Here is a 23,921-nt window from a genome sequence, read left to right as displayed (position 1 = left end):
ATCAATAATACCCACGGTTTTGGTGTCACATACGCGATGAATAATACCCACCTCTGCAGAGGAATCACTGTGGACTGCTCCTCGTTTCATCCCATGCTCTTGCGATGGATCCCTCTCACCTGTTTACTGATTTCATTCAAATTCTTCAGCGACCACAGGACCCCGACTTGCCTTCTCTATCCTAGTCCCCATTACTCTGCTTTACAGGCCTGGCCTGCTCCCGGCTCCTCACACCAGCGCTGCATGGCTCCCTCCGTGCCTACGCCCTGTTTCCTCCATCAGACAGAACTAACTTCCTCCATCTCTATCGGGCAAAAGCCTGCCCAGCGTTCAAGACCCTCCTCAGATGCCGCCTCCACCATTAGGCTTCTTCCTGACCCCTGAGCCTGTAACACGCGCCACCATAACTCTCCACCTCAGCCCACATTCCCACAGCACTCGCGACGTCCGCGGCCCTCAACATGGCGCTTCATTCTATTTTAGGGTATTTCCTGCTTGTTTCCTGCACACACAGTCGCGCGAGGCACAGCCCCGAGTGACCCGCGCACCAGTGGCCCGCGCTTCCAGCCGCGCCACCGCAGGCCGGCGAGGGCAGCCTGAGCCGCTTCCCGCCTCCGCGGGGCCCGTCGCCAGCCCGCAGCTGTAGCGGGAGGCGGTTCCACAGCGCGCCCGGCAGCCCCACCACAGCCAGCACCTGCGCCTCAGGCGGGCTTTCCTCCCCTCGGGGAGGCGCGAATACTCAGGGGCTCCTCGAGAGGGAGCCAGGGAGCAGCTGCGTGCGGACATCTTTCGGCCCTCTGCGGCCGCCGTAGCTCCCCAGCAGAAACGCGGAAGTGGAAATCTCAGCCATTCAGCGTTTGGGTCAAGACGAAGGCGGGTTCTGGACAGACGTTCGCTGTCAAGGAGTGTTTACTTCCCCTCCACTTCTGTTCCTCCCCGCCCTGGTGCTGCTCCGGGTCACATACTCGTACTGAGTAGGCTTCAGCCTCTCCGTGCAGGAGTCTCCCGGAGCCATGGCTGAGTACTCTTATGTGAAGTCGACCAAGCTTGTGCTCAAGGGAACCAAGGCGAAGAGGTGGGTCCTGCAGCTCCGGCGGGAGCCTCTTCAGTTCTTTTCGGACGCACTCCACCCCCGCGAATCCGGTAGAAGTCGTGGCCCGGAGAGCCGGCTTTGTGGCCTCCCAGGCTTCGCCCTGGCCCCTCTCCAGGCTGGACAGAGGCAGGACCGCAGTTCCTGGCGCCTGTGCAGAGAGGAGCAGCCTCCCGCGCAGACGACCCTGGAAACAGGATAGACGGGCGGGTGACCCGTGGCCCTGTACCCACGAGTTTGGGTCCCCTGAGGCATCTCTCCAGGCCTCTGCCTGGTGGTCTGCGTTAGTCTGATCTCGTAGTTCATGATAATAACTTCCTTTGTTAGGGATTATTCTTTTCTCCATTGTCTCTTCCTGGAAAAATTATTGATTAATTTTTTCTAAGCTAATATGTAGAGTGAAACCAGGATGAATCACACAGTGGTTGAAGTGTATATGGGCTTTGATAGGGATGTGGGCTCGAACCTGCACTCTGTCATTTACTAATTTTGTAATTTGTGGCAAATTGGTTAATATGTCTGAACTTCCATTTACTCATTAACAGATCAAATATCTTTGAACCTCCGTTTACACATTTATACTTTCAGACCATTTTTTATACCTTTAGAAGACGGTGAGGATTAAATGAGAGAACATATATGCAGTAAATAAATTGAGCCAAATGTGAGGAGGAGGTCGTAGTGGTAATTTATTAGCTCTTTAGGAGAAAAATACCTGTGCACTCATATCACCGCTTCTTTTTTAACTGGCAGATTTGCCCGAGGTTGACTGTGCATACAAATATTGAGCATTTCCTCCTGGTCTCCGTGATAAACAGAGGTTTTGATATTTTTAGACGAGATGGAAAGAGAGTATCAAGGAGTGAGCTGAAGCCACTGCCCTTGCGAACCCTCTCGAGGAGTCTGGGCTCATGAAGATGCCAGAATAAGTGGCAGATATATTCTGAATGAATGTGAGATTTTTACTCTGTGAATTTCCTGTGAGGAGTGGTGAGTTATCTTCTGAAAACTTTATGATGAAAATGCAGACAAGAGTGTCTTAAGATTATCGTAATGATCATAATTAATGCTTATATAGCACTTTCAATGTGCCAAGAAATTGTTGTAGCCACTTTGCACATTCACTTTTTTCAAATCGCTCTTGGTTTTTTATTTTTTTATTGAGATGTAATTCATAATTATAAAATTCACCGTTTTGTACAGTCAGTGGTTTTTAGTATATATTCAAGAGGTTCACCACTGTCTAGTTGCTCAGCATTTTCGTCATCTCAGAAGGAAATCTCTTCCTACCCATTAAAGCAGTCACATCTCATCCCCTCCCTCTCCTAGTCCTTGGCAACCACTAGTCTGCAATCTATGTGAAATTGCCTATTCTGAATATTTCCTAAGAAATCATGCAACGTGTGGCCTTTTGTATATGGCTTCTTTCACTTATAACATTTTTGAGGTCCATCATTGTTGTAGCACTTGTTTCTTTTTATGGCTGCCTAGTAGTCCATTGTATGGATGTAACATTTTGTTCATCCATTCATCAGTTGATGAACATTTAGGTTGTTTCCCCTTTTTGACTATTGTGACTAATGCTAGTGTGAATATTCTTACGTAGGTATTTTTGTGGGCGTATGTTTTCATTTCCCTTGGGTATACATACTTAGGAGTAAAATTGCTGGGTCATATGGTAACTCTTTAACTTTTTGAGGAACCACAAACTGTTTCCTGTAGATGCTGCACCATTTTACATTTCCACGAGCAATGTGTGAAGATGCATATTACCTCTTAATTCTCACAATAGCCTTGAGAGTTAAGTTATTATCCTAATTTTTTAAGTGGGGAAACTGACTCACAGAGAGATTCAGTACCTTTTCCAAAAATCACAGAGCTAAGAAGTGACAGAATCAGGATTTAAAATCTGGCAGTGTGACTCTACAATCTGCTTTGAACTTTAACATAATATGTACAAAGCCTGAAGCAGATTCTCAGTACTGTATTTAAGAGGGCATAGCAATGTAAGTCTTCCTAAATCAATAATTTATAAACGAAACAGCTTAAAAGACTTCCAAGTTTCAATCTTACGATATTTATTTATCACACAAATCAATATACCTAAACTCATCTATATAAATTATGTCCTGTAGTAAGAAGAAAAAGAGCAAAGGTAAGAAGAGAAAAAGAGAAGAAGATGAAGAAACCCAGCTTGATATGGTTGGTGAGTCAGTTTTCAGTGCTCTATTCTGAAAAAAGTTAACATTTCTTGAGATCTCATTGAAAATATTTTCCTAATTAGAAATTTATGATGTATTCATATTTGTCTTAAAGTGCTTAAATATTACCTACAGTTGTAAATTCCATTTATTCTTTAGCACAGTAGATGCTACTGATGCCTTTACTTCATTGTCAGAACAGAGCACAGAAGAGAAGAATTACAACCCTCTAACTTAGTAGGCACCATTAGACTGCTTAATAGCCAGAGATTCTGATACATAATTTTAAAGGCTTAATGTAAATGTTATTCAACCAAATATATTTTACAAGTTATTTTCTTTGAACATGTATACATTTTAGTTATAGAAGTCAGTTGTCTCTTAAACGAAGTATCTTCACAGGAAAAATCATAATTTTGTCAACTCTAAAATGAATGAAAAATTTAAATAAAATATCAGGGTAGCCTGTAAATGATACTAGAAATAAACTGACCCAAACACACTTAACCAGCCTATTTTCCATTTAGTTGTTTCCATACTTTTTTTTTCTCTTTTAAAACTTGGGAAGTTGCATTTTGAATCTTCATAAATTATGGTAGCTTAAAAAATATATAAAATATGGAATGGTATAAAGCTAATGTTCTGGAAGAATCATTGCTTTTGAAATGGCAAATCAACAATTCTAAAATTAGGGTAAATATCTAGGGTAGATATGTAGATGTGGAATCGCTGTGTCAAAGGCTAGGTGAATGTTTAACTGTGTAAGAAACTGCCAAAAATTTTCTGAAGTGGTTGTGCCACTTTACCCTACCACCAAGAATGAGTTAGTGCTCCAGTTACATCCTTGCCAAGAGTTGATGGTGGTATCAGTCTTTTCTCCCAGTCTGAGTTTTACATTTTCAGTTTCTTAATGGTGGTTTTCAGATGGACAGCTTTTTTTTGTTGTTGAGATGGAGTCTCGTTCTGTCGCCCAGGCTGGAGGCCAGTGGCGTGATCTCGGTTCACTGCAAGCTCCTCCTCCCAGGTTCATGCCATTCTCCTGACTCAGCCTCCCAAGTAGCTGGGACTACAGGCACCTGCCACCACGCCCAGCTAATTTTTTGTGTTTTTAGTTGCGACGGGGTTTCACCATGTTAGCCAGGATGGTCAGAAGCTTTTAATTTTTATAAAGCTTAGTTTATTTTTTTTCTTTTATGGTTACTGCCTTATCTCTTTGATCTAAGAGATCTTTGCTTACCCCAAAGTCAGGAAAATATTGTACATTGTCTTTTAGAGGCATCATAGTTTTAGTTTTTACATTAAATCTGTCATTAATCTCAAATTAATTTTTGGCATGGTGTGAGTCTGGTTTCAAGATTTACTTTTTTTTTTTTTAACATCTTGATAACCATTTATGCCAGCACCACTGGTGTTTCCTTTTTCCATTAATCCAGTTTCGTATCTTCATAAAAAGTCAATTAACTTTCTATGTATTGGTCTATTTCTGGACTGTGTTCTATCGATTGTCTGTTTTTCTGTTGGTATATTTCTCTTGATTGCTATAATTTCATAAAGTCTTGAGATCAGGTAGTCTGAGACCTCCAACTTTGTACTTACTAACTATTAGTTTATTAATTTCTACAGTGAAGTCTGTTGGATTTTCTCAGAGAATTGTATTGAGTCCAGATCATTTGGGGGAGAATCAACATCTTAATATTGGGCCTCAATATTTCATAATTTTCAATGTAGCAGTCTTGCATGCCTGTTTAAAAATTTATTCTTAAGTGTTTTATAATTTTACACTACTGTCAATAGAACTTTTGAATTTGATTTTCCAGTTTTTTGCTGTTAGTACGTAGATCTACAATTGATTTTTGTATAGTGACTTTGTAGTCTGATAATTCTGTTTCACTTATTACTTCTAGTGGTTTGTTTATATAGAAAACTAAGAAATTTGCAATTATGTTTCCTGTGACTATCGTTTTACTTCTTTCTTTCCAATCCTTATGTCTTGTCTTGCTTTTTATTGGTTTATTATACTGTTCAGGACTTCCATAGTGTTGAACAGAAGTCGCGAGAATGGGCATAATTGCATTGTTTCCAAGCTTAGGCAGAAAGCTTTCAGTAGTCCACCATATGGTGTGATGTCTATAGGATCTGCAGAGAAAACCTTTATCAAGATGAGGACATTCCTTTTAAACTTTGTTTCTTGGGAGTTTTTATCATAACGATGTTTAATGCTGTCAAATGCCTCTTTCTGTATCTGTTGAGACGATTATACAATTTTCTTCATTCTGCCAATGAATTACATTGGTTTCATTTTCAACTTTTAAACTAACTTTACATCCCTGAGATAAACCCCACTTGGTTGTGGTGCATTGTCCTTTGGGATATTGCTAGATTTGATTTCTAGTTTTTTTTTTTTTTTTTTTAAGATTTCTATATTGGTGTTGATGGGAGATATTGGACTTTTGTATCCTTTTCTTGTAATATCTTTATTTGATTTTGGTGTCAAGGTGATATTGGATGTCATAAAATTAGATGGACAGTGCTGTCATTCCCTGTTTTTGGAAATAGCTGTATAAGATTGGTATGATTTCTTCTTTACATGTTTGATAGGATTTACCAGTGAAGTCATCTGAACCTAGAGGGTTTTGTTTGGTTTGGTTTTAGTTTTTTGTGGGAGAATTAAGATTTTTTAAGAGATATTTTCAGATTTTTCTGTTGTCAGTTTTGGTAATTTGTGTCTTTTAGGAAAATTTCCTTTAATCCAAGTTGTTGGATTTATTGGCAAAAAATTGTTCAGAATATTCCTTTAATATCCTTTTAATGCCTGTAGAATCTAATCTGTATTGCAGTCTCTTCATATTGGTAATTTGTGTTTTTTCTGTTTTTTCCTGGATCAGTCAGTCTAGCTGGAGGTTTATCAATTCTTTATAAGATCACTTATTTTAGATCATTAATGATCTTTTAGTACAGGGGTATTCAATCTTTTAGCTTCCCTGGACCACAATGGAAGAAGAGCTGTCTTAGGCCACACATAGAATACACTAACGATAAGCTGATAAGCCAAAAAAAAAGAAAAAGCAAAAAAATCTCATAATGTTTCAAGAAAGTTTATGAATTTGTGTTGGGCTGCATTCAAAGCTGGCCTGGGCCACATGCAGCCCTCAGGTTGGACAAGCCTGTTTCAGTATTACTTATTTTCTCTTTTTTTCATTTTCTATTTCATTTATTTTCAGTCTTTTTTTTTCCTCCCTTTAACTTATTTTCAGTTTTCTTTGCTCTTGTTTTATTGCTTCTTAAGAAGGAAGTTAGATCTCTTCATTCCACTTTAGTTTTAGTTATAGTCAACACATTTTGCTTTCATTTTCATTCCATTCCAAATATCATCTAGTTTTCCTTGTGATTTTTCTTTTCTTGGACACTTGAGTTATTTAAAAGTGTATTGTTTTTAATTTCTACTACATAGAGATATTATAGGTATGTTATTGTTGCTGATTTCTAATTCATTCATAGTATAGTTGGAGAACATACTTTCTTAGTGAATTTCCATGTACACTTGAAAAGAATGTGTATTCTGCAGATGTTGGTTCAGGGTTTTTTTTGATTTTGCTTTTTTTGTTTTTTGGAGATGAAGTCGCGCTCTGTTGCCAGGCAGGCTGGAGTGCAGTGGCACTATCTCGGCTCACTGCAGCCTCCACTTCCCAGGTTCAAGTGATTCTTCTGCCTCAGACTCCGGAGGAGTTGGAATTACAGGCACCTACCACCACGCCTGGCTAATTTTTTAAATATTTTTAATAGAGGCAGGGTTTCACCACGTTGGCCAAGCTGGTCTCAAACTCCTGACCTCAGGCGATCTGCCTGCCTCGGCCTCCCAAAGTGCTGGGATTATGGATGTGAACCGTGGCGCCCGGCGGTTCAGTGTTCTTTAGATGTCAGTTAGATCAACTGGTGGAGATTGTGACTATGCACATCTTCTGTGTCCTTACTGATTTTTTACTCATCCTACAATGTATTGAGAGTGATGTTAAAATCTCCAGCTGTAATTCTAGATCTGTCTACTTGATCAGTTTTTGCTTAAAGTATTTTGAAGCTGTCATGTGTACACATTTAGGATTGTTAAGTCTTCCTTGTAAATTCAGTCTTTCATTTTCATAACATTTTAACCTTTATTTCTGTTAAATGTCTTGATGCCTAGTTAAATTATTTGACCACCCTTTTCCTCCTGTCAAGCCTGGGCCTTTGTTAGTTTGTGCTTATTTATTAGGTTTTTGCCTGTAGACTTAGACAGTGACTCTTACTCTAGGAAAGGCTCATCCTCATGGGCCTCTGTCACATGTTCTAGGTATACTTGGTGAGTTCTCGCCACTCTGCTGTGTCCCAAATTTGTGTGATCTCTGGCATCTCCAGTCATCCCTCAGAAGTGCCAGCCACTCTGCATAGGCCTTGTGGAGCCTGTTTGCTGTATGCACTCCCCCAGCCCTTGGCCCCAGACCTGCAGAGAGCTTTTGCATACACTTTTGAGGCCTCACCTGTATGTAGTTCCCTCTTCTCCTGTACCTTATTCTATAAACTCCAAACATGTTAGCACTGCAAAACTCTCAGCTTAGTGAGAGTGACATTGCCTCATTTTTGGAGGTCTCTACCTCTCTCTGTGTGGTCAAGAAACTGCCATTCGGCAGAAAACAGAAGTGTGTGTGAGATTTGCTTCCGGTGTTTTCCTGTTCTCAAATATCACAGTCCCGTTCTGCCTGTGTTCCAATCCCCGAAAACAGTTTTCTCAAATATTCTATCCAGTTTCAGTTTTCTCATTGGTCATTGTGGGAGGGCAAGTCCATCTCGGCTGGAAGAGGAAGTCCTTCTGCGACTTTTTCTCTTTGTCCTTCCACCTGCTTTTGCATTGTGGATTTTCTAAACTTGCCGTATAAGTAAGCATGTGTCTATTTGTGAAGGGAAAGAAAAAAACCTTTTAATTTTTTAAAGCTGTTCTGTTGGTTGCTCACAAGGATCTGAAGGGATTGGTAAATAGGATGAAAGAAATTCTGTCTTTCACATGGAGAATACCATGTGTGACATTAATAAAAATGAGCATGTCTGTAAGAAAGGAGTTTCACTGAGCTCTGCTAGATTCAGAAGCAATTGAACTTACAACATTGTAGTTTGCAGAACACAGATTTGATTTACCCAGGAAGTAAAGCTAAGTAAGCTGTGGGTTAATAGAAGGTCTGTGAAGGGTACTTAGACTACAGTAAGACTGGGGAAGAAAATTCCATTTCCAAATCTAAGATATATCATTACTTTGTGCCAAGCAAATAATGAAGGCAGAGATTTAAAGGGGCCCTTAGCACAGAAGCACTGGATTAGTCAGAAGGCGAGGTGAGCTGTCACACAGCCTTGATGCTAGAATGAGGGTGCCCTGGTAGTATCATATCAGCCATGACAGTGGTGCGTCAGGCCTTTTTTTTTTTTTTTTTTTTTTTTTTGAGACAGGCTCTTGCTTTGTTGCTCAGGCTGGAGTGCAGTGACATGGTCATGGCTCAGTGCACGCTCGAACTCGTAGGCTCAAGCAATCCTCTCACCTCGGACTCCCGAGTAGCTGGGACCACAGGCTCCTACCACCATACCCAGCTAATTTCTTAATTTTTTTGTAAAGATGGGGGTCTCCTTTTGTTACCTAGGCTGATTTTAACTCCTGGGCTTAAGTGATTCTCTTGCTTCCACCTCTCAAAATGCTAGATTACAGGCATGCCAGACATATGTAAACATTATAAACTATGTGAAAATATGTGAAAAGCTTTATTATGCATTGTGAGACAACACAGCGGGAATATTTCACCATCTGCCTAAGGTTTAAAAGGAAATAACTTTAAGCATGTGTCTAAATAGCAGGTAATGTTTTAGAGCGGATTCTGTCAAATTCAGCTTGGGCGTCTGCAGCATATACACAGCTTGAGCTGTAACCTGACATAGAGACAGGCAACTTCAGTGCCCACTGTTCTTAGGATCCACTGCTTTTTCACAACTAAAACCCCCGAGTGGCACTGTTAAGTATTATGTTATGTTACTTTAGTCGTTAAACATATAAGCATACCTCCAAAGGTTGAATGTAGGCCACTTGCAGAAAGTAGGCAGAATGCTCACGTTTAATTCTTGATGATACTGTGTTTAGCTTTCTTATTCTTTGAAATCTCATGGAGAAAAAATGCTGGCATCTGCTCAAAGTAATTTCTTTTTCAGTTGACAATATTATAAGTAATGTTATTGTATCATTTCCCTACTTGGACAGAGTGTGAAAATTTTGAGGAGCTTGTCTGCCAGAAATTTCTTCTTCATTTGCAAAACATTAATGAGATATTATATTTAAATGATTTTATTTAATATTAAGTGTACTTGTTGAATGTGTCATAGAACATACAAAATAAAACTAATTTAAAATTATTAACTATTACGTTTATAAGAAAGACTTGCTAATCATAACACTGTTCATAATGATTCTGAATAAAGCATTATTTCTTTTACTGAAAACAATTGCAGCTATAACACAATCATCTAAATTGTCATTAGTTTTATTGCTTTCTAATCATCTTTAGCTGAAATTTTAATTTTGATTAATGTTCTTTTTCTCCATTGGTTTTGTGTGTGTGTGGAGGTAAAATACACAGAATATAGAATTTGCCAGTTTTTCTATTTTTACGTATACACTTCAGTGGCACTTAAATGCATGCACCATTTTACCTTCCCACCAGCATTGCAGAGGGTTTCAGTTTCTCCACATCCTGCCCAACATTTGTTTTTCTGGTTTTCTTGGTTTCTGTTTTTTGTTTTTTGTTTGTTTTGATAATAGCATTCTAATGGGTGTGAAGTGGTATTGCATTATGGTTTTGATTTATATTTCCCTAGTGACTAGTGATGTTGAGCATCTTTTCGAGTGCTCATTGGCCATTTGTATATCATCTTTGGAGCAATGTCCGTGTATATCCTTTGCCCAGTTTTGAATTGTGGTGTTTGTCTTTTTGGAGTTCTCTATATAGTCTGGATATTAATTCATTATAATGTAGGTAGTTTACAAATATTTTCTTCATTCTCTGGGTTGCCTTTTACTCTGTTGACAGTGGTTCTTGATGCACAAAAGTTTTTAATTCTGATGAAGTCCAGTTTGTCTATGTTTTCTTTTGTTTCCTGTGCCTTTGATGTTCTATATAAGAAATCATTGCCAAATTCATTTTCGTGAAGCTTTTCCCATTTTCTTCTAAAAGTTTTCCAACTTTATCTCTTACATTTAGGTCTTTGGTCTATTTTAAGTTACCTTTTGTATTTGGTGTTAGATAAGGGTCCAACTTCATTTTAGCTAAAATTTTATGTATTTTAAAATTCATTATGAAAAGCATGAAATGTTTAGTTGAATACAGAATTTTGTGCAGTGGAATTAACTGAATCTTTAAAACCTTTTTATTATGGAAATATCCAAACTAATCCATACATAGAAGAATATAATGAGTCTGCATGTGCCCAGGCCCCAGCATTAATTAACAATATTTTGCCAATCTCGTTTCATTTACTTAATCACCCACACACACATTTTTTTCCTGGAAAATTCTAAGTAAAATCAAAGATATTATGTCATTTTACCCATAAGTACATAAATGTACATTTCTTAACGTGGTATGTATTTCTCTCATCACCTGTTTTGTTCTTTATTTTTACACATTATACTATGTCATTATCAGATCTTGTAAAATTAACAAGAATTCCTTAATATGTCATATCCAGTTGATGATTGGCTCATTTCTACTCTAGTTAAAGTACAATTTAGGAGGAGGTTTGAGGATATTTTTTAACATTAAGATATAAACTTTTATAATAACTGTTAAAATAATTTTTGCTAGAGTCTAACATTCCTATTGGCAAATTGGAAATTAGTATACATAGACACAGATTCTGCTAGTTTTGCTTTCAATCTAAAATCATAGTTAAGATTACTGGCCGGGCGCCGTGGCTCACACCTGTAATCCCAGCACTTTGGGAGGCAGAGGCGGGTGGATCACGAGGTCAGGAGTTCAAGACCATCCTGGCCAATGCGGTGAAACCCTTTCTCTACTGAAAATACAAAAAAAATTATTCGGGCATTGTGGCAAGCTCTTGTAACCCCAGCTACTCGGGAAGCTGAGGCAGAGAATTGTTTGAACCCGGGAGGCAGACATAGCACTAACCCAAGATCGCATCACTGCACTCCAGCCTGGGCGAAAGAGTGAGACTCCGTCTCAAAAAAAAAAAGATTACTATGCTATAAAGTCTTCCTGTAGAGGCATTTTTAAGAAACACTATGATAGGCATTGCCTCTGGAAAGCAGGCATGAATAGATGGCTGGGGTCTATCATGAGAGTGACCATTCTCCATATATCAATTTGTATCTTACATGTTGTCTTTTGTTTTGTTTCGGTCTTTTTTTGAGACAGGACCTTGCTCTGTCACTCAGGCTAGAGTGCATGGCGTGATCATAGCTCACTCTAACCTTGAACTCCTGGGCTCAAGTGATTCTCTTTCCCAGCTCCCCGAGTAGCTGGGATTACAGGCATGCACCTCCATGGTTGGCTATATGTTGCTATTTTGTAATTTAAAAACCTAATTCTGACTGTGCTGGTAGTTGCATGAATCTGTGCACATACATGCAAACATATACATGTAAAACTGAAATAACATGTAAAACTGAAATCTGAATAAGCTTCATGGATTATATCAATGTCAGTTTCCTGATTCTAACAGTGTATGATACTTATGCAAGATGTCATCATTGAGACAAAGCGAGTAAAGGATATGTGAGATCTTTGTATTATTTCTTACGACTGAAAATAAAAAGTTTTTAAAACTAAGTTATAATAACAAAGAACTCTGTCTCAAAACTAAAATACAAAGTTGAAATATCAATTTTATTTTTTAGGAATCTGGTGGACAGTAACAAACTTTGGTGAAATTTCAGGAACCATAGCCATTGAAATGGATGAGGGAACCTATATACATGCACTCGACAATGGTCTTTTTACCCTGGGAGCTCCACACAAAGAAGCTTTGTGTCTGGAAGGAAAGATCCTGCCACAAGTGTAGATTTTAGGACATTCATTCACTTAGGCCAAACTCTAACTAGTCTCAAACATTTTCCAAAGGAATGGAACCATTGCATTTGACTCTTCCATTTTTTTTTTTAATTCCTTAATATTTACCAGCCATTGGCAAGTCCCTCTTTCTAATATAAGCATTTGAAAACATTCCGTGTAGTTCCAGAAGAGTATCTTTGGAAATCAAAACAACATGAATAATTAAAATAGTAAGTGGAAAGAAAAAAGAAAACCTATTTGAGTCAAACATGTTTGAATTTCTTTTTTATTCAGACCTGTTACCAAAACTAACCTGGGTGCATTTAACAATTTGAAGTTTCCTCATTTTCTTTAGCCCATTAGAGGAAGCACTAATGAGATACAAAGTAATTAGAAGATAAAAAGCAGTATCATTTGGTCAGCAAGGCCATCCATTGAATAAATGAAAGCATTTAGCTTTTTAAATAAGTGCTTATTTATGACTGTATTTTAAAACATAAAGAGAAGCTATCTCAAAAGTTATTAAATAAGCATTAATCACCCTGTTTTATTCAGTGTATAAAATTAACACTGTAGTTAAAAGAAGGTAAAATAGATCTTGATTCCAAAGATACAGTATTACAGTGACATCAGTATATCTGAATATTCTTACATTTAATTGCAGAAGAAAATAACCACATTTTTTAAAGCAAAATAATGTCTTTATATTTACAGCAAATGTCAAATTTATTTTCAAATGTTTTTTCTCCAATAATTGATGAGGGCCCTAGTCCTGCAGAGCAGTTTATGGCTGTCAGATTATCTGATTCCCAGGTGAGCTTATGTTGTAATATAACTAGTAACCAGTTATTTTAAAAATTTAATTGTATTCATTAAAAATTTTATTATCTGTCTTAAGCCCATGGTAATTTTGATATAAAAAACAAAATAGCTTTTTTGAAAAGTAGATTTTGTGACCTACTTTTAATGGATTTCCTATCAATATATAATGCTAGGCTGGAAAAAAGATGTGTAAGTTAAAAAATGCAGATTAATAATTTCACACACCAAATAAGATAGATTAAAAAATAAATCAAATAGTACAAAACCTGGTTCACTGTTGCTGTGATATTTAAACTCCCTGTTTGGAAGTCTAAAGACAAACAGGAAGACTAAAAAAAGGAATATTGTTGAAACCAGCAGAGAATGTTACAGCATCATAACGACCAAAAGAATATTTTTACTCACTATTTTTACAGTCATTTTATAAAATAACCTTTTTTATTCTCACTTTGTGCAGAAGTATAGAATGGTTCTTTGGGTAAAAGATACTGAAAGTGAATTTACATATTTTAGTAATTGGTTATATCAACATGATAATGATTTCCATTATATAATCATTAACGTATAAAGGAGTAAAAGTCAATTCTGGCATCCGAGAAGATTCTTGGTAAGGTGAAAGAAATCATAATTTTAAAAAATCACATTAAGATGATTATTTCTATAGTTTCTTTGAAAGTCTGATAAGTAGGTTGAAAGACAAAGAATAAAAGCGAGGAAGAAAAAATTCAATAGTTTTAAACTGCTTTACAATTATAAACAAAAAAGGATTATAAAGAAAATTAACTGACAAATGAGGAAAATATTTGCAACAACCTTGATAGGCAGTGAGTTTTTACTCTTCATATGTATCTTGTATAGAATCCATAGCACTGAGGACCCCAGTAGAAAAATTGCGAACAATCAGATCTGAATAGAAAAATCGACAAGGGACATTACCAGATAATCTAAAAACTAAAAAGGAAAGGAAAAGAAAAACAATTGTTATTCTAGTTAACTACTAAAATGCAAATTAATAGGATACTGTTTTTTTTCCATATCAGGTTTTCAAGGATTTTTTTAGAGTCATAATGTTTAAAAAAAAATCCATGAGACAAAACATACTCTGTTAATTTGAGGTAAGAATGTAAATGGAAGCAGCATTTTCTGGAAAACAGTTTGATGACATAAGAACTTTATAGTTTATACCCTTCGATCCAATTATTTCTGGGAATTTTTTCTAAGGATAAATCAGTTTTATATACAGAATAGATGTAAATAGAACTATTTATGATAAGCGAAAAAGTAAGTTTTAGTAATGTATTATTGAACTTTGTAACTAAAGAGGTATAATTGAAGCTTGATGAATTTTGAAAATATTTGTTACATAATATATAAGGTAAAATGTTTATATTAAAAAAGCAAAATATAAAACTAAATTTAAAACTGCGCACACCACCATGCCCAGCTAACTTTTTAAATTTTTTGTAGAGATGGAGTCTCACTCTGTTGTCCAGGCTAATCTTGAATTTCTTGCCTCAAGCAGTTCTCCCATTGGCTTCCCAAAGCACAGAGATTACAGGAGTGAGTCACCACTCAGCCACATGCATCTTTTGAACACTTGGAATATGTCCAGTCTGAAATTTTAGATATGTACACACCCATACACATACACATGTCCTGTTTTGTTGTTCTATAATTAATTTTCTCTCAGTTTTTAACTTTTATCTATCATATTAATGTATAGAATTGCCCTGAAATCTGGCTATGGAAAATATCTTGGTATAAATTCAGATGGACTTGTTGTTGAGCGTTCAGATGCAATTGGACCAAGAGAACAATGGGAACCAGTCTTTCAAAATGTAAGTGCTGTTATTGTTTATAAAAACTTCCTGTCAGTTTAACAGAAAGTCTGTAACCGTCAGTCATAATATATTTAAAAAGAAAAAGTAGGATGCAATAGTATAATACATTAAACTGGAATAAATCAGTAAGAACATAGAGCCTTAAAGAGATCTCATAATATAGTGCAACAAAAATAGCATTAGTACTTTTGCCCACAATTATTTCTGTATACCCTTAGTGCCTAGATATGGATCTCATTACCATTGAAGAACCAGTCAATTTTAGGTCTCAGAGTAGGAAAACAGAATAGTTCCTAAGTATCTTCTTTGTAGCAGAAATCATGGATGCTTTCAGAAACATTACAGACTGTAAGCAAACTGTGGAGCCAGCTAAGACCAAGTTGTGACAATTTGCATATAAAATATAAATAATAATAATTCATTGAAGTAAATTATCTCTAAAAGACTTTCAGTTCAGAAGCCTAAAATAGTTTATGAAAAGATAGTTTTAATATAAGAAGAAAAAAGATAACATACTAATTCTTAATTTTAGTAAGTAGACAGTTGTAGTATATGGATGTTTTGTTAAATCTTTGTTGATACAGAATACATAATTTCCCTTTTCTGTTTGTGTGAGAAGTAAAGATTGAACAAAAATATGTGAGTGCTAAACTGTCTTTAAAAAGTAGATAACTATATCAGAAACAGTAAGGACCAGTGGGCACCACGCAGAACAAGCAAATAGAAGATAAGCTCAGCCTTTGAGTAGCAGCTTTGGTAGTATACAATAATGAACTGAAAATAGGAAGTCAGCAGTGTTTTCTAAGATGACAGATTAAACAAACATCCTACCAGAAAGAGGTAATCACTTAGACTAAGTTCCTCATCCCCTAGGATAAAATCTTAAGTCAGTGACTTGAAAACTATTTTGACCTAATCCATTGAGAGATGCATTTTTACATTGCAGCCCAGCACACACATATGTATAACCGAAGCAAGAGTTGTACTTAACAATACTTACTTATCCATGTGTTATGCACCTTGATATTTCTTATTCTCTTTTACCCCTTCCTCTGTGTGTCTGTGTGTATTCCTTTTCCCCCCCACCCACCCAATACCGTTCAGGAAACACTACATTGATTTCATTACCTGTAATGTGTTGCAACCACTTTGAGATGATCCTACTAGTTATGATGAGATACTTCTAATAAAAGTTACACCAGTAGAAAATGCCAATATTTCATAAGGCCAAGGTGATGACTTAGATAGTACTAATAATACAACACTTTAGGAAAGTTCATTTCATTTTATTTTTAGGAAGGACACTAAGTTTCAAAAATTTAAATTTAAATGAAAGAGGGTCTTAAAACTCTATTGCAAAAAGGACTCAGCTGAATAATCTGTGGCACAGGTTTAAATCGCCTGGACCACACCATGCGATGTGAACCGCCATGTTCCAGGGCTCACCAGGAGCCATCCAGATGAGAGACCACCCAGCCCTTGTGACTTGACTAAGATATTAAATCCATGTTATCAGCACGTTTTTAACTGGATGTGATATAAGGTTAACATATTTTGTAATCATTGTATTTATACATATTTTGTCTAAATGTTATGGTATTCTAAGTTTTCCAAAAGAGTCAACGAAATACAAGTTATAAATAAACATTTTATTTGTTACGGGAGTTAAGCTAACCACATTTATAACCCAGATTTAGATACACAAGAAAATCAGTTTTTAAAGTTTTGTTTAATAGCAGTGTAATACATCAAAATTAAACAACTAAAAAAGTGTATGAATATTTATTTTCACACACAAAAGTCCCTCAGACATTGATTCTTAAATTCAAAACACCAAAGGCATTGTATATACCTTTTCATGTTTTCTAATTCTGAAGAAAATAAATGTTACTTAAAATGCTAATATTTGAATAAAGTATGCATTCATAATTATGTTCTTGTCTTTAAAGTTAATTTTTGAAACAGAACTAAACAGTTTTATCTTCAGTAGATCTTTTAGAAAGGAAGCAATCCTACCTCATCTAATTAGAATTTAGTCCTACTAGGAAGATACACTACAAATGTTTATTGTGGTAATCTTTGAATAGTAAAATGAAAGGTGATTTTGGTTTCCTTTTCTATATGTTCTTGTATTATATTTTCCATGTTCCTCTCTTAAGTTCTTTTCTGTGATTTTTAAATCAGGGAGGAAAAATTAATTCAGTCTAAACACTTAATGTTTTTTCTAGAAGAAGTATCCTCATGGCTATTTTGTTATTTTGTTTCACTTAGGGGAAATGGCTTTATTGGCCTCAAATAGCTGCTTTATTAGATGCAATGAAGCAGGAGACATAGAAGCAAAAAGTAAAACAGCAGGAGAAGAAGAAATGATCAAGGTAATGATGACATTTTATACGGATGACTGCATTCACACATGCGATGTGACTGTATCTCTTTAAAATGTTAAATCATCATTTACTGTCACTTTAAAGATTTAGTTAATAGCTTTTTATAATGTGCTGTTTCAAATAGACTCATTTTTAATTATAAGTCCCATAGTGGATAGCTTGTTTATACAATGTGGTAGAGAAATCAGTGCATCTAGGAGCTACCTTGCCATTATCTCCATGGATTAGTATCTTTTTCTGGTAGTTCCACATGCTCTTTTTAAGCTTTCATTTTCTTGTTTTCTTGCTTGTATTTTAAAATCTAATTTTTAAAATAGATAACATGTACACGTGATCCAACATTTTTAAATAAAAGCATATGAAGATGAAGACATATGCCTACCATGCATCTTACTCACCTGTGTCCCAGCTCCTGTTCCTCTTTCCCTTTGTTTTGTTTTTTTATAGCCTCCTAAAATTTCTTTATAAACATATGAATACATTTATAATTTTCAACTTTTTTACACTAAAGGCAGCCTCCTCTATAGTCTTCTCAGCTTTTGATTTTTTTTTTCCTTAAAATGGTATCTTGGAGAGTTTTCTACTATTAGTTTGAATGTACAAAATTTTCTCTTTTTCTTGCTTTTCTTCTCTTTCTCTCTCTCTCTTTTTTAACAGCCACATAATATTACATTTTAGGGATGTACCTTAATTTATGCAGTCTTTTATAGATGGAAATTTAGGCTGTTTCCAGTCTTTTGCTCTTATAAACAGTGCTGCAGTACATAACATTGAATATGCATCAATTTGTAGATGTGCGGGTGGACCTGAAGATAAATTTCCAGAAGCAGAATTACCAGGTCGGGGTATACGCATTTGTATTTATGTAATGCTTGAGCTTCTGTGATGATAATCACTCTATGAAACAAAAAATCATAGCAGAACTTCTGGGGCCTTAGCCCTTACATTTTAAAAATATTTTTATTAATAGTACCTGTCTTCTTTGCATTAGGAGAAACATGAATCACATAAAATATGATTTTTATTTTATGTTTAAAATGTGTGTGCCTCACTAAGCTGGAAATAAAAATTCCTTATTCCAGGCTAAATTCCCTCATCCATAGTCAGACGCGTTATCCATTTCACCAGTGGCCTGTGCCTTCCCTAATCCTACTGTTTGTTTTACATCATTGTAAAAGTTAAACAGACATCTTCATATCAAGGTGAAATTCTAAATAATACTGTGAATATAACCTAGATAAATCAGGTAGTTAACTGGAATTTGATGAAAACATTTAGGACTTAATCTCTTAGACTCACAAAAGCCACTGATCTTTAATGATAAACATATACCAGGATGTGTCTAAAGAATAACTCCCCCCTTCTTGACACATGGTTTTTCTGTGTCTTGGCATTCCATCCCAGTGCTGAGCAAAGGCACTGCTCTTTAATGATAAACATATACTAGGATGTGTCTAAAGAATAACTCCCCCCTTCTTGACACATGGTTTTTCTGTGTCTTGGCATTCCATCGCAGTACTGAGCATCGTGAACCTTGATTTGTTTGTCTCTGTTGGGAATCACAAGTTGCATCCAGTCTGACCCAGATTTGTTGGCATTGTGGGGGCCAGAGTGGAAGGCTCTAAGAGAGGGGGCAAAAGCCTTTTCTAAAATGCCCTTCATTCTTATAATTAGAGCATAAAAATTTATGTTACATTTCTCTCTACTGCCAGTGTAATTTAAAAGCATCTGTCAATTCTCTGTACGTGCTTCATGTTAGATTTCCGGTCATGTTTGATTTTCTTTTTAGAATAGTTTTGATTTCAGATACTTTCAAATCTAAAGCTCAAACAATTTCAATCTAAAATGTAGATATTTTCTTACAGTTAGAGAAGTGAAATGCTATATTTTTTCACTGCACGCATCCAGCGTATGCGTTGTAGTCTTGAATTTCCATAATGCTCCTGTCAGGTGGATGTGAGCTCAGCCTTACAGACAGGAAGACAGCCTCTGACCCTCCTTACATCCTCGTGGTTTTTGTCAGTCAGTTCATGGAAATCACAGTGATTTCAAGGTGTGGTAAGACAGGATGTGTACCCAGGCTCAGCTGACTCCAGAGGCCACTCTCAGTATTTCATAGCACATTGCTTCTCAGGAAACAGGTCATTGAGGAAATGCAGATGGGTTTGTGACTTGCATTTAAATTTATTTATTTATATTTTATTGTATCATGTTTAAATTTTTTTCACCTGGATATCATCACAAAAGTGTTATTGAAGGCAACAATTGCAAATATATGTGCAGTGCTTTTCACTTATACAAAGACACAAAGATTCACAAAGATTGCATTTTTCACTATTTAAAGCAATTTTCAGATGAAATACAAAGTTTTCTGGGTCTCTTTGGTTAGTCAATTACTTGGAAGCTCTGAACAGTGATTATTTAGGACTCTTTTCATACCATTTAATTGCAGGCTGTCCTAATTAATCTCTGTCAGCCCTTCACCTTTAAGACCTTGCCTTATCTACCAGAACACAGATCCCTCTTACTAAAGGTAGCATTGTGTTACAGGCCCTAGCAGGGAATGTTTTGAGGTCTGGGACCCCTCAAATCAAAACTATCACAAAGATGTCATTGGCACAAACATGTTATTTGTCATCACTTTCTAAGCAGCTCTGAAACTGGACTCCGGCCACAGAGATCCTTTAGGAGACATGAATCCTTACCATTGCCCATTGCCTGTTCTGTGGGTGATCCTAATTGTTGAATGCAGATTAATTAACTTATGACATGTGATAGTAAATATCTATCCAACTTAGGAGGACATAAGAAGCTACTAAAAGTGGTGGGTTCCAATTAGTTAAAAACAAGTTGTGTAATGTTAAAAGTTTTAATAGTTTGGTAATAGCCTGTGCAATGTAAAATAGCTATTGAGCTTTCAATCTGATCAAATGACATTTGTCTACTAGGGATAATTTGATCCTAGTGTATTCACTTGGAGGACAAAATTAAATTAATGATTGCTTTATTGTCTAGCAGGATCTGATGTATAAAATGTTTCTGAAATAATTTTGTCTGTAGTGTTTCTGACACAAGGGCTGAGGAGGAAGCATGTGATAGCACTTACTCATATAGATTATATATATGAAGTAAAAACACATAGCCAGAACCGGTCTTTTTCTGAATATTGTTGCTCAGTTAATTTTTTCTTCTGCATAAGAAATCATCTCGAATGTTCTTATGTGATATGTAAAGTGGGGGAAGGTGGAAGATAAACATATAACCCATTGGATTCTCTTTTCCAATATCTAGATTAGATCCTGCGCTGAAAGAGAAACCAAGAAAAAGGATGACATTCCAGAAGAAGACAAAGGAAATGTAAAACAATGTGAAATCAATTATGTGTATGTATGCTTTTCCTTTTAGACCTACAGATTTGACAGTGAAGTGCTTCTCAGAGTGCTTTCAAAATAAATTACCTAATTAGCTGGGGATGGTGGTGCATGCCTGTAGGCCCAGCGACTTGGGAGGCTGAGAAAGGAGGATTGTTTGAGCCCAGGAGTTCAAGGCTGCAGTAAGCTCTGATCACCACTGCATTCCAGCCTGGGTGACAGAGCAAGACCCTGTCTGAAAAAATGAAAACTGATGGACAAGATGAGGCAACACAATATAGCCTCTAGGACAGAGCACTGAGCTAAATGCTTTTTTTTCTTGAGGGTTCAGTTTTCCTAATCATCCTACCAGCTCCCAAAGCTAGTCACTCGGGTTAGTCAATCTCTCTATTCATTCATAGAATGGGCGTGATGCCAGTCAAAGTCTGTGCTATGGCCAGGACACAGGGGACTCCAGCCAGCATGCCCTAATAGAAGTGGGGCCTTGTGCTACCCAGTCAATGAGTGGCCCTGCTCTTGAGAGGTCATGAAGGTCGTCTTCATTGTTCAGAATCTCCAACTTATTAAAAAAAATACAGTTAGACTTTTTTTTCTTCCTCAATAAGGAGTCTCTCTCTGTCCCCCAGACTGGAGTGCAGTGCCACGATCTCAGCTCATCGCAAACTCCGCCTCTCACGTTCATGTGATTCTCCTTTCTCAGCCTCCCGAGTAGCTGGGACTACAGGCGCATGCCACTATGCTCGGCTAATTGTTGTATTTTTAGTGGAGACGTGGTTTCACCATGTTGGCCAGGCTGTTCTCGATCTCCTGACCTCGAGTGATCTGCCTGCCTTGGCCTCCCAAAGTGCTGGGATTGCAGGTGTGACCCACTGTGCCTGGCCTATAATTAGACTTTTTAATAAGTGAAAAAGAAATTAACAGTATTTATAAATTTAATAGTAAATATATATAATCAGAGTTTGAGGTATTTTTCAATGAAGACATTTTCTTTGCAGAAAGAAATTTCAGAGCTTCAAAACCGCAAAGTTAAAATAAGTAAAGAAGACAGTAAAATTCTTAAAAAGGCTCAGAAAGATGGATTTTTGCATGAGGTGCTTCTGGACAGGTAGCTATTTATTTACTTATTTCCACTATTTTCAGTAGCCAATAGAAATCGCATGTAGAAAACCTATATTCTCTTAAATTACTGTAGTTTTCACATTTTTGTCGTTATTTCTAATTTATGAGTGTGGCAATATTACCTAGAGAGGACATCATGAGTTTGGGAAAAGACTGTCAAGAAAGAATATCTAAAAATTATAACCAATTCTAAGTATATACTTTAAGAAATTCAGGTTTGACTGTATCTACTTCATAAATTTATCATTATCTTTTTATAACTATTACAACAAGAGTTAGAAAGAAGCAGTTTGACTAATATAAAAATTATGTGGATTCTGTTAGAGTAGCTCAGGTTCCTTAAAATAAGCATAGATCAAATAAAAAACTAAGTATAAAAGCTAAACAAGTGAAATTGAAGCAGTTTTATTGTAAGATTTGGAAGAGTGCAGGATGTTTATCATAGCACATTATTAATATTTGTTACTCTTCCTATGTAGATAAGTAATGTCCTAGAGTTACAACGTAGAAAAACAGAGATGTTTAGCTGTGAGTGTACAAGTATAAATCAATTAAGTGCCAGATTTTGATAATCACCAGCCGCTCATTCAAGTCGTATGTTCCAAAGTTACTCTTACCCTTTTTGTACATTACTTGATAAAGGCAATGTTTAATTACATATTTCCTGTTAACTAGCTGGTAGAGTTCATACCTAAATTCGGTAAATAATGTTAAGAATTTTTTTCCAGCTGAGCAAATGAATATGTATGTAGTTGTGAGAAATCAAGAAGAGGTTATAAAATATAATCAGGACGTGGACTCTAAAACGGAATAACCTCTATGTCCTGTAACTTTTATCACTTGTAATAATACAGCATTCTCACCCTGTTAAATGGAAATTTAGAGCACCATTAAATTCTGGAATAATTAAAATTGCTATTTGGATTGAAAAAGCCCTTAGACAACATTTATTGAATATTAGGAAATAACTTTTATAAGATTAGAATCCATTTTTTATAGAAACCAAATTTAAAAGTATACATATTTTAATATAAGTGTTGTGGTAACACAGTAACCAAAATTGAGCACACATTTTTAAGGCTTTTTATATTTATTAGCAGTTGAATATACATGGCATGTTTTACATAGATTAATTTTACTATTTTTCTTTTTTTAACAGGAGAGCCAAATTGAAACCGACAGATACTGCAAATGACTGGGACTTTTGTTTCTGCCTTATCTTTTTGTGTTTTTTTCTGAATAAAATATTCAGAGGAAATGCTTTTACAGAGTTCTTGAGTTGTTGTGAAATTTTTGTTTAGCTAGTAGCTAGTTTAACCAGGATTAAGCAAGTTTAATCAGGATTATTCATGGATGTACTTTTTAGCTAACTACAGTTTTTCATATGGAAATGAAACTTACAGTACACACTTAACGTACCACAGAATTTTTTTCTGGATTTCCTGTGCTGAAGCATGAAGTGTACTAGAAACCAATTCTTCCTGCGCTACTTGTGGAATCTTTCTTACTGGATCATAATCTTACTTTACTTTATACAATAGATGCTTAATCAGTGCCTTTAATAGGAAGTGAGAAACTCCCAATCCAATCAACAAGGCTTTGATTCTACCTCCTAAGTACTACCCAGATCACAGACAATCCAAATATCAGAACTAGGGGGCTGGGCAGAGAGGAAAAATCATCTATTAGGGAGTGGGACAGAAAGTGGAAACATTACAAAGAAGCAAGTGGGCTCAGGACAGAGGCGAGGGTAGTACTGGGGAAAATCCCTACTGAGGACAGGTTTGCCACAGTGTATATGTATGTGATGCTTTTGTCCTCGTGGGCTGGAATGGAAGCTGATAAAGAAGTTCAGATGCTACGTGTTGCTTAGGTCTGCTTTGTTGAAGCCTGTCTCTTTCAGAGTTCCTAAACACAATATTCCCATGGCATCAAATCCCAGTGAGAGCTCCAAATCCAGGCCGTGTACCAGATGCCACGGGAAATTCTGCCTCAGGACTGAGGTTGGTTCAAGCA

General features: G+C 36.4%; 1 pseudogene; it reads left to right on the top strand.

Moving 5' to 3' along the window:
* Positions 1-846: 846 nt before the first annotated feature.
* On the top strand, positions 847-23,173 carry LOC134738961 (protein FRG1-like; annotated as a pseudogene).
* Positions 23,174-23,921: the final 748 nt, after the last annotated feature.

Source organism: Pongo pygmaeus, chromosome 22 (genome assembly GCF_028885625.2).
Source record: "Pongo pygmaeus isolate AG05252 chromosome 22, NHGRI_mPonPyg2-v2.0_pri, whole genome shotgun sequence".
NCBI lineage: Eukaryota > Metazoa > Chordata > Mammalia > Primates > Hominidae > Pongo > Pongo pygmaeus.
This window is presented reverse-complemented; position numbering and strand designations above follow the sequence as displayed.